This window comes from Chrysemys picta, chromosome 3, assembly GCF_011386835.1.
Source record: "Chrysemys picta bellii isolate R12L10 chromosome 3, ASM1138683v2, whole genome shotgun sequence".
Taxonomy (NCBI): Eukaryota; Metazoa; Chordata; order Testudines; family Emydidae; genus Chrysemys; species Chrysemys picta.
In genome coordinates, this window is record NC_088793.1 from 203647441 (window position 1) to 203659451 (window position 12011).

General features: G+C 49.3%; 1 protein-coding gene across 2 annotated transcripts in view; it reads left to right on the forward strand.

Moving 5' to 3' along the window:
* SLC24A3 (solute carrier family 24 member 3) overlaps positions 1–12011 on the forward strand; it is a 339499-nt gene that overhangs the window by 244853 nt on the left and 82635 nt on the right. The window lies entirely within an intron of this gene.

Genomic DNA, 12011 nt, shown 5'->3' on the forward strand with positions numbered 1-12011 from the left:
GCTCATGCAGACTGAGGTATCCGTTCGTGGGGGAGCTCTGGGTGTGCAAAATACAAGGGAGCTTTATTTAATTGGGGGTCTGAAGACAGCTTTGAGGACACCAGCAACAGCGTGGAAGGGAACAGCGTGAAATACTGCTGCCGAAGCAGCTGGTTCTGAAATAAATGGGGGAGAAGGGAGGAAAAGCTACATTTTCTGGAAGTTTTGAGTCTCGACTTTAGTGGAAGGAGCAGCAGGTCTGAAGACCATTCCCCAGCATCATGTAAAAAGAAAAAAAGAAATAGGGGGCAAGCGAGACATACGTTAGTTCTTGAGCTTGTGCTAGTTGAACTCAATGACCCAAAGAAATATGCCATCCTTCCCTTCTTCCCTGTTTTCACTCTTCCTTTACATTCTTCCCCCAATTTCCCTTCATTTAGTGCAGGCCAATTGAGGCTTCTGTCACCAGCCGAGACATGACCGAATTAGTAGCCAGTAAGGCCTTTGAGGTTTGGTTGCAGATAACTTTTGTGTTTCTCACCATTTCGTACAAAGATATTGATAACCACATCCTGGGCGCTAAAGCCTAGTTGCTAAAACAAATCTGAAGTTATAGAAGGAATGCAACAAATGATATGAAAATATCTTACAAACAACATCCTATAAGCAACTGCACGTCAGCTGTATTGGCAGCTTAGACGACAGCTGCAAACACTGGGAATGTTTATGGCAGGGAGGACAGGGCTTTATCAGCAGTGAGACCTTGCCTATGGAATGCAATCCCACCAGAAATGAATGAGCCCAGATCTCACCTCTTTCAGATCAGAGGGGAAGAAACGTCTCTTCCCACAGCAACAGGAACACAATGGCCTGGCAACACCTCACTCCAGTTAAATAAATAATGATTTAAAAGAATGTCTTGTTTTTCTCATACAATCAGACCTTATAATCGAAGGGTGGAAAGGAAAACACTATCGGGCCAGATCCTCAGCTGGTGTAAATCTCCATGTCTCTGTCGAAGTCCATGGACCTAGGCTGTGTTATACCAGCTAAGGACCTGGCCATATAGTCTTGACAGAGTTTTCTTCTGTTTTGTCCCATGAAGGATGGTGGTGGCTGCACTATAAAAACCTAGATAGATTCAATTCAGACTTTATGAAACAGGTTTCAGATCATTAAGGGGGATGGAAATATTTTACATAGGTCAACCCTGTGATTTCCTCCGCCGGGAGCAGCAGGGATGGGGAGCCGCTGAAGGTGAGCGCCCCCCATCCAGCACCCCAAGACCTCTTCCACACCCCAAGCCCCTGCCCCAAGTCCCCTCCCAAACCCAAACTCCCTCCCAGAGCCTGTGCCCTGCAGCCCCTCCCATGCCCCTGCCCTGCACTCCAAACCCCTCCCTCTGAGTTAACTGGCATTTTAAATGTACCGGCACCCCCCGTTCCCCCAGCATGCCGGTTAAAAAAGCTTTTACTGTATATTGCTCCAGGCATAGGCGCTGACTTCTGCTCATGCCAGTGGGTGATCAACCCCCCTCTGCCCCCGGCCCCACCCCGACTCCACCCTGACCTGTCCCCTCCTGCCCCTGACCTGCCCCATTCCAACCCCTTCCCCAAAGTCCCCGCCCCAACTCTGCCCCCTCCCTGCCCCTATTCTGACGCCTTCCCCAAATCCCCGCCCTGGCCCCACCTCCTCCCCTGAGCATGCAACGTTCCCACTCCTCCCCCCTCCCTCCCAGAGCTTGCTACACTGCCAAACAGCTGTTTGGCGGCGGCAAGTGCTGGGAGGTAGGCGGAGGAGCAGGGATGTGGCGTACTCAGGGGAGGAGTGGGTGAGTTGGGGCCGGGGGGGAGCTTGGCTACCAGTGGGTGCAGAGCCCCCACTAATTTTTCCCCATGGGTGCTCCAGCCCCGGAGCACCCACGTAGTCGGCGCCTATGGCTCCAGGTCAGTGCTGCAGGGCCAAGGAAAAAATAGTATGTGATCATGTAATTAAAAACTGTATTATAATGAATACTTCCAGAGGCTACACATTTAAGTTTGCGCAGGCAAGTTAAATTCTGACATTTCCTAGCTTTTGGGTGCTTGGCTTTGCAACCTTAATGTTCTTTTAATGTAGCTTTTGGGGTGTAATATGTATTTAAATGCACCCATATAAAGCTCTGGGCATCATTGAAAAGGGGTGCCATCAACTCTTGGTATTATTTCTTGAATGCTTTTTGCATGTCAGACTACCTATGGTTTCCTGAGTTATCCATCCGAACTTAAAGTAATTACATTGTGAGATTTGAGTTCCTGTCTGAATTAGTCAGGTGATTGACTCTGTGTAATTAAATATCTGAGTATTGGAGTTTGCAGAAATGCCAAATATTTTCATATTCTTTAAGGTAGTCTTTGAAATGTCACTGTATGATCCTGTCTATAAATGGGAAGTGAAGAACAATAGTGCAGGCAATACAAGGCAATGGGTCAATTAACTCTGAAAGACCAGACAGGGAGAAGGGGATTGGATACCTGGATCAGTACGAGAAAGTGAGCAGGCAGTTTGAGTTTTCACCAGAAAGTTTGGAATTCAGCTTTTATCATTTTTTCAAGATGAAACTGGATATTTTCACTATTAGGAAAATTTCATGGCTAAGCTGTAGATGGATTCCCTGAAGGAACGTGCAGTTTAAAGCTCGCTATGTGTGCTCAGTGTTTAAGTGGCACCATTGTAACTCGTACGGTGAAAGCCCATATGATTCAGGCCAATTATTAATTACCAAAGCTTTCCCAGGGCATTGAGCAATGTTCCCTGGAGGTGTTCTCTTTTAATCAGCAGGAATTTTTCTCAGTCAGGTTGCCATGAACAACATTTAAACAGATGGAGATTAACTGTGCAACACGATGACCTAGGAACAACCAAATATTTCTTCTTCCACTATTTCCTGGCATTGTTGTCCATCAGTCTGAAACCTGCTCCGAAAACACAACCACAAACCAGAATTCTAGATGAAAAGAAGTTGGGAAGTCCAGAAAAAAATTGAAAATATTTTGGAAGCCCCTTAGATATTTTTTTTAAAAGACATATCTTAGAACCAAAAAGTTCTGTCTCAACTCTCCTCCACCCTTCCACACCAGATATATTTCAGAAGTTCAGGAGGGACTTGGCTGCACTAAATTATTCTGTGTGTGGTCTAATGACTACAGACCTAGGAGTGTGGAGCTCTACTTGTTCTTTTAAAGGCCTAACTCCCCTTGATTTCAATGGAAGCAGGGCCGGCTCTAACTTTTTTGCCGCAAAAAAGAAGAGCGCCGCCCTGCCATACCTCCCCCCCCCGCGAGCGCCGCTGAAATCCCCGCCCCCCCAGCACCATGCCACCCGAAGCCCCCCTCCCCCCGAGCACCGCCCGAAGCCCCGCCCCCCTCTGAGCACTGTGCCGCCCAAAGCCCCGCCCTCCCTCCAAACGCCACGCCGCCCGAAGCCCCCGCCCCCCTCCGAGCACCGCGCCGCCCGAAGCCCTGCCCCCCCAAGCACCGCCCAAAGCCCCCGCCCCCTCTCCGAGCACTGTGCCGTCCAAAGCCCCGCCCCCCCTCCAAACGCGACGCCGCCCGAAGCCCCGCCGCCCGAAGCCCCACCCCCCCTCCGAGCGCCGTGCCGCCGAATCCAACTAACTAAATAAATAAATAATGGAGCGCCGCCCTGCCTCAAGGTGCCGCCCGAAGCACGTGCTTGGTCGGCTGGTGCCTGGAGCCGGCCCTGAATGGAAGTGAAGTGTAACACCGACAGACCCCAGTCATTGGTGGGCAGGATTGAACCTGGGACCTCTGGAGCTAAAAGCCACAGGGCCCTTAGGGAAGGCTGTAGCAGACTCATTAATCTCTAAGTGGTCTCGATGGCACTAGATGGGACAGAGCACCAAACCCAAGCGGTATGTGGGTTACATACTTCCCGTAGCTGAGGAAGCGCATCCCAAACTTCAGAGACTTTCCAGTTGAAATCCGGGCTGAGCCCCCACTTGTAACACCGACAGACCCCTATCGTCGACAGGCGAGATCAAACCTGGGACCTCTGAAGATTAGTGCATGAGCCTCTACCGCATAAAAGCCACGTGGCCCTTTGCTAAGGCTGTAGCAGACTCATTAATCTCTCTCTAAGTGGTCTCGGTGCCACCAGACGGGACAGAGCACCACACCCAAGCGACGTGTCGGTTACAGAAGCACCTTAAACGTTAGACCTTTAACCTTTGTTTGCTTAAGTTTTTTCATCTGTCAGAGAGCAGGTGTAACCATACTTACTGTAACAGGGTAGCTGGCCCCTTAAATGAAATTGGGCTCAGCTCTCCTTTCCCCATCCAGGTGCTGAGCCAATTAAGAGGGTGGGGCAATGCCTGGGGGGCTATCTGAGGCCTGGTGAGACAGAGTGTTAGAGCAGTCTGAGTCAGTCAGGCAATGTCAGCTCCTACAGAGAGAAGGGGTTCCTGGGGGAGGTCTGAAAGCAGGGGAGCAGTAAGGGATTTGCTGGCTGGCATCCCCGAGCCAGGGCCAGAGGGCTGAAGGCAGGAGGAGCAGCGGCTGAGGGAGATGCCTGCTGGCTCTAAGCCGGAGAGTCAGAGCAGAGGGGGTTCCCTGCTGACTTCCCTTTGCCAGAGAGCTGGACTCTAGAGGAACCATGACAGGCTCCCAGCGGAGAGGCTGTGCGAGCTCCTGCTGGTAAGAGCAGGGTTGTGCCCCAGAAGGAAGGGCTGGGGGTGGCGAAAGATGCCGGGATGGTAAGATTGAAGCTGGTTTTAAAGAGTACAAGTCCCGAGGGACATGGACTATGTTTGGGGACTTTTGCTTATGGACTGTTTGCGCTAAGTGTTAGTTAATAAACGCTGTTGATGGATTGGAAGATAAGTTCGTATGGAGGTAGCGGGGACCCAGAAGGGAAACCGAAGTGAGGGGCCACTTGCAGGGTGGCCCTGAGGCTACTTGTTTACATTTAGTTCATGAAGCAATTCTGACCATTACCTTCCAAAGCGCTTTGAAATCCTCAGATGAAAGGGACTGTAGCAAAGCGAACTATTATTTCCAGTTCATGAGAACTTGGGAGTAGAACGTCAGTGGATGGGTTTTTAAAAAGTGCTCAGTTTTGGCGTAACTCTGCTTCCATTGAAGTTAGGGAGAGTTTGACCATCCCCTAAATGGGAGCAGAGTTAATCCAACACTGAATGCTTTTGAAAAAACCCCACTAGCTTTTTGCAAGGCTTTGTAAATTTGACCAAGGATACTGATTCCGTTTCTGCTGAAGAACACAGTATTGTGTGGTAAACATGGCCAAAATTAAGAGTTTTCCCAGATTTGTCCAATAATGAAATGGTTGCCATTTTCGCTGTATATTCTCAGAGATCTTCTAAAACAGACGATGTGTATCGGAAGAAAAGGAGAGTAGACTTTTGGTTTTGACATTGTAGCACACAAATCTCAGATGCCTCTTCGCATGGCTTATGTTCAGTGAGGGAAACGGAACTTTACAAGGCAGCTTTTCTATGCCAGTTTCAGTCCCACAATGTTCAGGTGAGCTTCAAATTCAGGAATTAACCAACTAACTGTCCCTACTCAACCTTCCTTTCCAACTGTGGCTGTTAGGAATCGCCAGTATGGACATAGGGTTTAACTATCCTCTCTGGTCATGCTGTCTACCTCATTATTCTACAATTGCCTCAGGGGGTTGATAGACCCTGTGGGTCTGCGAATTAGGAAAGTTGCTTTAGTTTTAGCATTTTGGTTTATTGCACTATTCCCGGTTTCTAGCACCTTTTCCTCTTTACTCTTTTTCCTAGTGAGACTATGTGCATTTAGAACCAACTGTTATTCCAGCTCATTATTGTAACTACTTGAGTGCTACCTCAGTACCAGGCACATCGCTTTGAAGAGCCAGCTTTCCATTAGGAATATGTTGTTGTGCGTCAGCCTCCCTCTCCCTTGCCTGATAACTTTTCCCTACATCATCCCATGTAGCATCTAATTTACATTGTACGCTCCTTGGGCCAGAGAAGCATGGCCCAGATCCTCAGATGCGGCTGAGGAGCGGTCAGCACATGTGTGTGTGGGGAGGGGGGGAAATATGCTGATCTTCAATCAATAAAATGCTTTGCATACCTAGCTACAGTAAGTCTGTGCTGCTGCCCTGTATAACAAGCTAATAATTCTTGATGAAGTTGAATTCAGGAAGCAAAGTGGTTCATCTTTTCCTTCTTTGGGGATTTGGTCAGCTTCATCTTAGAGGGAGTGATATGGGGGCCTTGAAGGAACTTAGAGGACAGTGGAGAAATTGAAGCAACCAAAAACTAATGACCGATATAAATGGATCAAATCTTTGGCTAGCGTAAATTGGCGTCGTGCCATTGACTTCATAATGTTGCTGTGTGACTGTGTATTGCAACCCCTACTGAATCTTTATGCAGTAGCACATGGCAGATACACGAGACCCAGCCACTTCAGTGCCCTAGATGAAATCAGAACTGGTTTTTAACTATGCAGCAGTCCTTGGGGGAGCAGTTTGTAACGTTGCTAAATGGAAAGAAACTGGAGAGACATTTCCAAGCATAACTCTTTGACTAAGGGATTCTCTGATATGACGGGTTTTGTTTGTTGTGAGGGATGCGGGACGTTATTTAGGACCCACATAAGCAATTCAGCAAACAGCTGTATTGTAAATTAAATGAGAATCCTTACATAAAACATACAGGGCTGCTAATCCAGCCACAGAGCAAGAGGCTCTTCTGACATCTCAGGGAAGATGGTTCTTAAGCTAATGGCCCATCTGGGCTCTGGGGTGCCATGACCTAACCTGGATAATTACAGCGCTAATGCGGCAACAGTTTTGAAATGATCACATAGCTGTTCCCTGTAAGGGTGGTTCCTAGGTCATCATGCTGCACAGTGGGCATAGAAGTGCTCTGGGAGTTATTTTTCTGCACTCTTTTCCAGCAATGGGTGTGTTATTTTATCTTAACTAAAACATAGGTAGGAGCCTATATTATTATGTGTTATTTCTATTGCAGTAGACCAGAACCCTCTTGTGCTTGGAGCTGTACAAACACAGAAATGAATCACAAACTCCACCACAAGCAGTATATGATCTAAGTAAGCTTGCAGTCTAGGTTTACCAATGAACAGAACATGCTTAGAGAGTGAGAGATACCATACTATGGGCCAGATTCGGGCTGGCTCTTTGAGATGGACAAGTTGGGGAAGGATTCAAGGAGCACTCTTCCCTATACAGGTCAGGCATAAATGCAGCCCCTGATGTCTTCTGAGTTCAGGGACTGTTCTGTTGTATTCTCTCTGGGGATAGCCCTTTGAAATCGCCCGGGCCCCTGGGCAATTGCCCCCTTTGCCCCCCTGTCGACGGGCCTGGTTAGGGACCATTGCTTAGTTACATGGTTGTGTAATGCCACTGCAGAACAAATCATGAACAATGTGCACCAGACTCCTGCCTTGGCTCCAGGAATGCAGCTCGCACTGCTGCGTAGGGCACTTCTGAGGATGGAGTCTGGCCACACAGCATGAGGTCTTATTTTGATTTCACCCCAGAGAAATGAGTTTATTTTCGGAGGACTGTTTTTATAACTATGACAGTCTGAGTACATTCCCAGCCCCGAAGAAGAGCTCTGTGTAAGCTCGAAAGCTTGTCTCTCTCACCAACAGAAGCTGGTCCAAGAAAAGATCACCTCATTCACCTTGTCTCTCTATTTTTATAACTGCAATAAATGTGGAAAAGAAGTCCAGAATTAGCAAGTCAGTATCAAATTTGTCTGTCTTTTCAGAGCTGGAATGAAAGCCATCTAGAAAGAGTTTGTCCAGATGTGTTTATAGGATCTTGTGATTAAAGCGGCTCAAAAAAGTGGTAAAAACATTTAGAAATTTGTTGGTTTTCTTGGGGATTTTTTTATTTTATTTTAATGTCAACAAAGTATTTTGAAAATAAAGAAAAAATGCAACCAGCTTTTTATCCTTGGGGGGAAATGGATCGTTGCCAGCCCATTAGTTGAGCACCTTACCTATTACAACAGAAGACCTAGGAATTATCATTATTTCATTACTAGATCTCAAAGCACTTTATAAAGGAGGTCAGTATCATTACCCCTGTTTTACAGATAGGGAAACTGAGGCACGGAGCCATGAAATGCTTTACTCAGGTTTACCCAGCGGGCCGGTAGCAGAGATGGGACAAGGACCCAGGTTTCTGGAGTCTCAGGCTGTGGTCTAGGCAACACTGCCTTTTATATTTAGTAATTATTTGTATTGAAGTAGCTTAGGCATGGTCCCTATTCTGCCCGGAAGCTGCACTTTACTGTAGGGGAAACAGGCTGGTTGTGTTCTCCCCACAGCACACTCCAAAAGGCAGGCCTGACTTCCCATAATGGGAGAAGACTGCAGTAGGGTTCCATGGTACAAAGGCAACAAGAAGGTAGTAGGAAGAAATGCTTCACCTAGGAGGGAGCTTTTGGAATTTGAATAGGATAGTAGAATATTCTAATATAATTATTAGTGTAAAATAGCATTCGGAAGTGCGCACCTGACACCCTAAGCCAGTGCAATAATTATACAGACTTCCTTTTGCTTTCTTTATTTATGTATTGAATGTGGATTTTCTAAGGTAGTTCTTAGCTGGGTAGCTAAGACCCCAGTCCCGCAAGTGACTCCATCCAGACACAATCTGGCACTCTCACGTTGGTTTCCATCGCTTACAGAATTAGGGCTTAACAGGCAAGGATAGAATCTCTAGCCTACCCAATTCTTCCTGGTTTTAGTATCTCATCATGGCTCTACTAGATAACTGAGCGTTAATGTCACGGGTCCTTTTAAAAAACATTCTTAAACTAAAACTCAGTCACCACTATAGATGAAAACCATGTTCAATATTGCGTTGTCTCTTTGTTCATTTTTGGCCCATGTCACGGAGTCCCCGGGTGATGCTCTGGAACTGCTCCCCACATAGCCAGTCAAGACTTTGGGGAGCCTCCTCTCCCATGGAGCAGACTGTCTTCAGGGCAAGAAGCTCACACGGCTTCACCTCCTGGGTCTGACCTTGGAGCATTCAGCATATGCCCCTCCGTGCGCTTCCCACAGCGAGTCCGCCCAGGCTGGGTCCTGGGGAAGCCAGAGGGTCCTGCATGCACCCCCACTTCACAGTCAGACTTGACTCTCAGCCAGCCAGTAAAACAGAGGTTTATTAGATGACAGGAACACGGTCTAAAACAGAGCTTGTAGGTACAGAGAACAGGATCCCTCAGCCGGGTCCATTCTGGGGCCCAGCGAGCCAGACAACCCCATCTGCACTCAGCCAGCTCCCAACTGAAACCCCCTCCAGCCCTTCCTTTCTGGCCTTTGTCTCTTTCCCGGGCCAGGAGGTCACCTGATCTCTTTGTTCACCTTTAGCTATCCCCTTGCAAGGGGGGAAGGGCCCTGGCCATTTGTTGCTAGGAGACATATTGTTGGCCATTTATGCACACTGGAGAGTTAAGAAATGCATAGGGGAAACTGAGGCACCCACACAGTATTCAGAGGAAACATTAAGAACAGTCCCACTTCGTCACAGCCCACCAGAAAGAACTAGGTGGACTAGAAATCAGAGCACCTTGAACAAGGTCAGCAACTAAGAAGATTCACTTTGTGGCTCTCATTTTCCAGCAGAGCTGCAATTTTTGAGTTGCAAACACTGAAAGGAGGAGAGATAAATATGAACAAAACTGCTTTCACTGAACACTTTAAAAATCACAAAGACATTTCTATTAATATTAGGCCCTGCCTCCTCCCCTTGCCCCTTTTTAAAATAATACCTACAATTTGAAAATGCAGCTTATGTACTGATATTTATAGGCGTACAAAGGAAGTGTCATCTCTCCCCGTCTGACCCTAAAATTGGCTGGTTTCTTTTAGACTTCGGGGCAGAAGTGGATCAGAGTCCATCAGAGCTAGTCAAGTTAGGGTGTGTTCTGAAATGTAAGATATGGTCGCCTCAAAGTGAGTCAGTTTTCTCTTCCAGTGAGTGATGTGACCCTTATAACTTAAGAACAGTGAGAATAGTGTACGTAGGGGCAGTGATGGAATTGATCACTGGGAGACGGAGCGGCCCAGGGAGTATAATAATACAAGAACTGGAGCCACGCTTCCTGCTCCCCAAGACCAAACTGACCCCTGGGCGATCACAGGGCTCAGTGCCCATCGCTGGGGGCAGAGGAGGGGAGGGAAGGCTGCCCTACAACACAATCAGGGTTCAGGGCAGAGGCTGAAAGAGGTCTGCGTAGCTCTGTTTGGGGCTTGAACCCCCCGTTCCAGAGCTTCACCCCATCGGGTTCCCCCACACACTCCCCCCAGCGGCTCCTGGTCCCTCCTCAGTCTGGGTGGTTCCATGGCACAGCGACTGTCTGTAGGATCGTGTGCTCTGGGCCCTGCCCATTGTGGACCCAGCCTAGCATGGAGCTGCTGAGTGAGGCCAGGCTGCTGACCTTCCTCCATGGCTTCTAGGGCGGCCGTCTCTGCAACGTGGAGCTGCTTGAGCACTACAGGATCCAGCGGGAGCTCGGGGACAAGGGGGGTGTTTGAGGAGATGATGGTCCCTGGAAGGGGAAGCCCCCGGATTCTTTTCGGTGGGGGGGGGCGTCTATCTGTGCCACTGGGGATGGGGGTGCCCCCTGTGCGTCACTGAGCCCCTCATGGCCGCAGCACAGAGCGGGCCTGGCCACTGCCTCAGAGACGCTGGGCACAAAATCAATTTCTAAATGAGAATTTCAGGTGGATCTGACAACCCAGGGAGTCTCATATGCTTTTCCCCCCGGCCATATGCTCAGCCCCAGGGCAGAACCCCCCAATCAGCCCTTCCCCCGCACCCGTTCCTTAAGAAAATTCTGATTGCCCCCTGCTTGGGGCTTGTATATATTGTTCTCACCGAGATGAGCAGTGACATTTCCCCAGGCCTTTTACCCTGTTACCCGAGGGCCAAGTTTTGCACAAGTGACTAGTTTCTGAGCGCCCAACCTGACACACCCGAAAGGGCCTGGATTTCAGCAAATGCTGAGTGCCCCGCACTGAAGATGAGGCCTCTTTGGGCAGCGAAAAACAGACACATCCAAAATCCCTCTGTATTAGGGTTACCATATTTTGAGTGTCCAAAAAGAGGACACTCCACGGGGCCCCAGCCCCGCCCCCAGCCCCACCCAACTCCACCCCTTCCCCAAAGTCCCCGCCCCAACTCCGCCCCCTCCCCTGCTTCCCGCGAACATTTGATTCGCGGGAAGCCTGAAGCAGGCAGCAGGTAAGCTGGGGGAGGGGGAAGGCGCGGCCCAGTCTAGCCCCCCAACCGAGCGGCTCCCTCCGGCCCCGGCGTCTCCTGCCTGGCTCGGCTCGGGCCCTGGGGTGCTGGTCCCGGGCCAGCCCCCGGCCTAGCACCCCCGGCCCCGGGCCCAGCACCGCCGGCCCCCGGCCCTGGGCCCAGCACTGCCGGGCCCAGCACCGCCAGCCCCGCACCGCCGGGCCCAGCCCGGCCCCCGGCCCAGCATGTCCCTATTTTCCCGGACATGTTCGGCTTTTTGGGATTTCCCCCCGGACGGGGATTTGAGGCCCAAAAAGCTGGACATGTCTGGGAAAATCCGGATGTATGGTAACCCTACTCTGTATGTTGAAGCAAGAGAGAAACTCATTCCCTTGAAAAAAGCAACAGAGGGTCCTGTGGCACCTTTGAGACTAACAGAAGTATTGGGAGCATAAGCTTTCGTGGGTAAGAACCTCACTTCTTCAGATGCAAGGCTTGCATCTGAAGAAGTGAGGTTCTTACCCACGAAAGCTTATGCTCCCAATACTTCTGTTAGTCTCAAAGGTGCCACAGGACCCTCTGTTGCTTTTTACAGATTCAGACTAACACGGCTACCCCTCTGATACTCATTCCCTTGAGTTACCAGACACAATCCCATGGACTGAAAGAGGATTATGCACCCAGAAAGCTTTGTGTTACCTCTTCCCTGGAACCTCTACAATATCACTGAAGTAGTTTGTCACTAACACAGA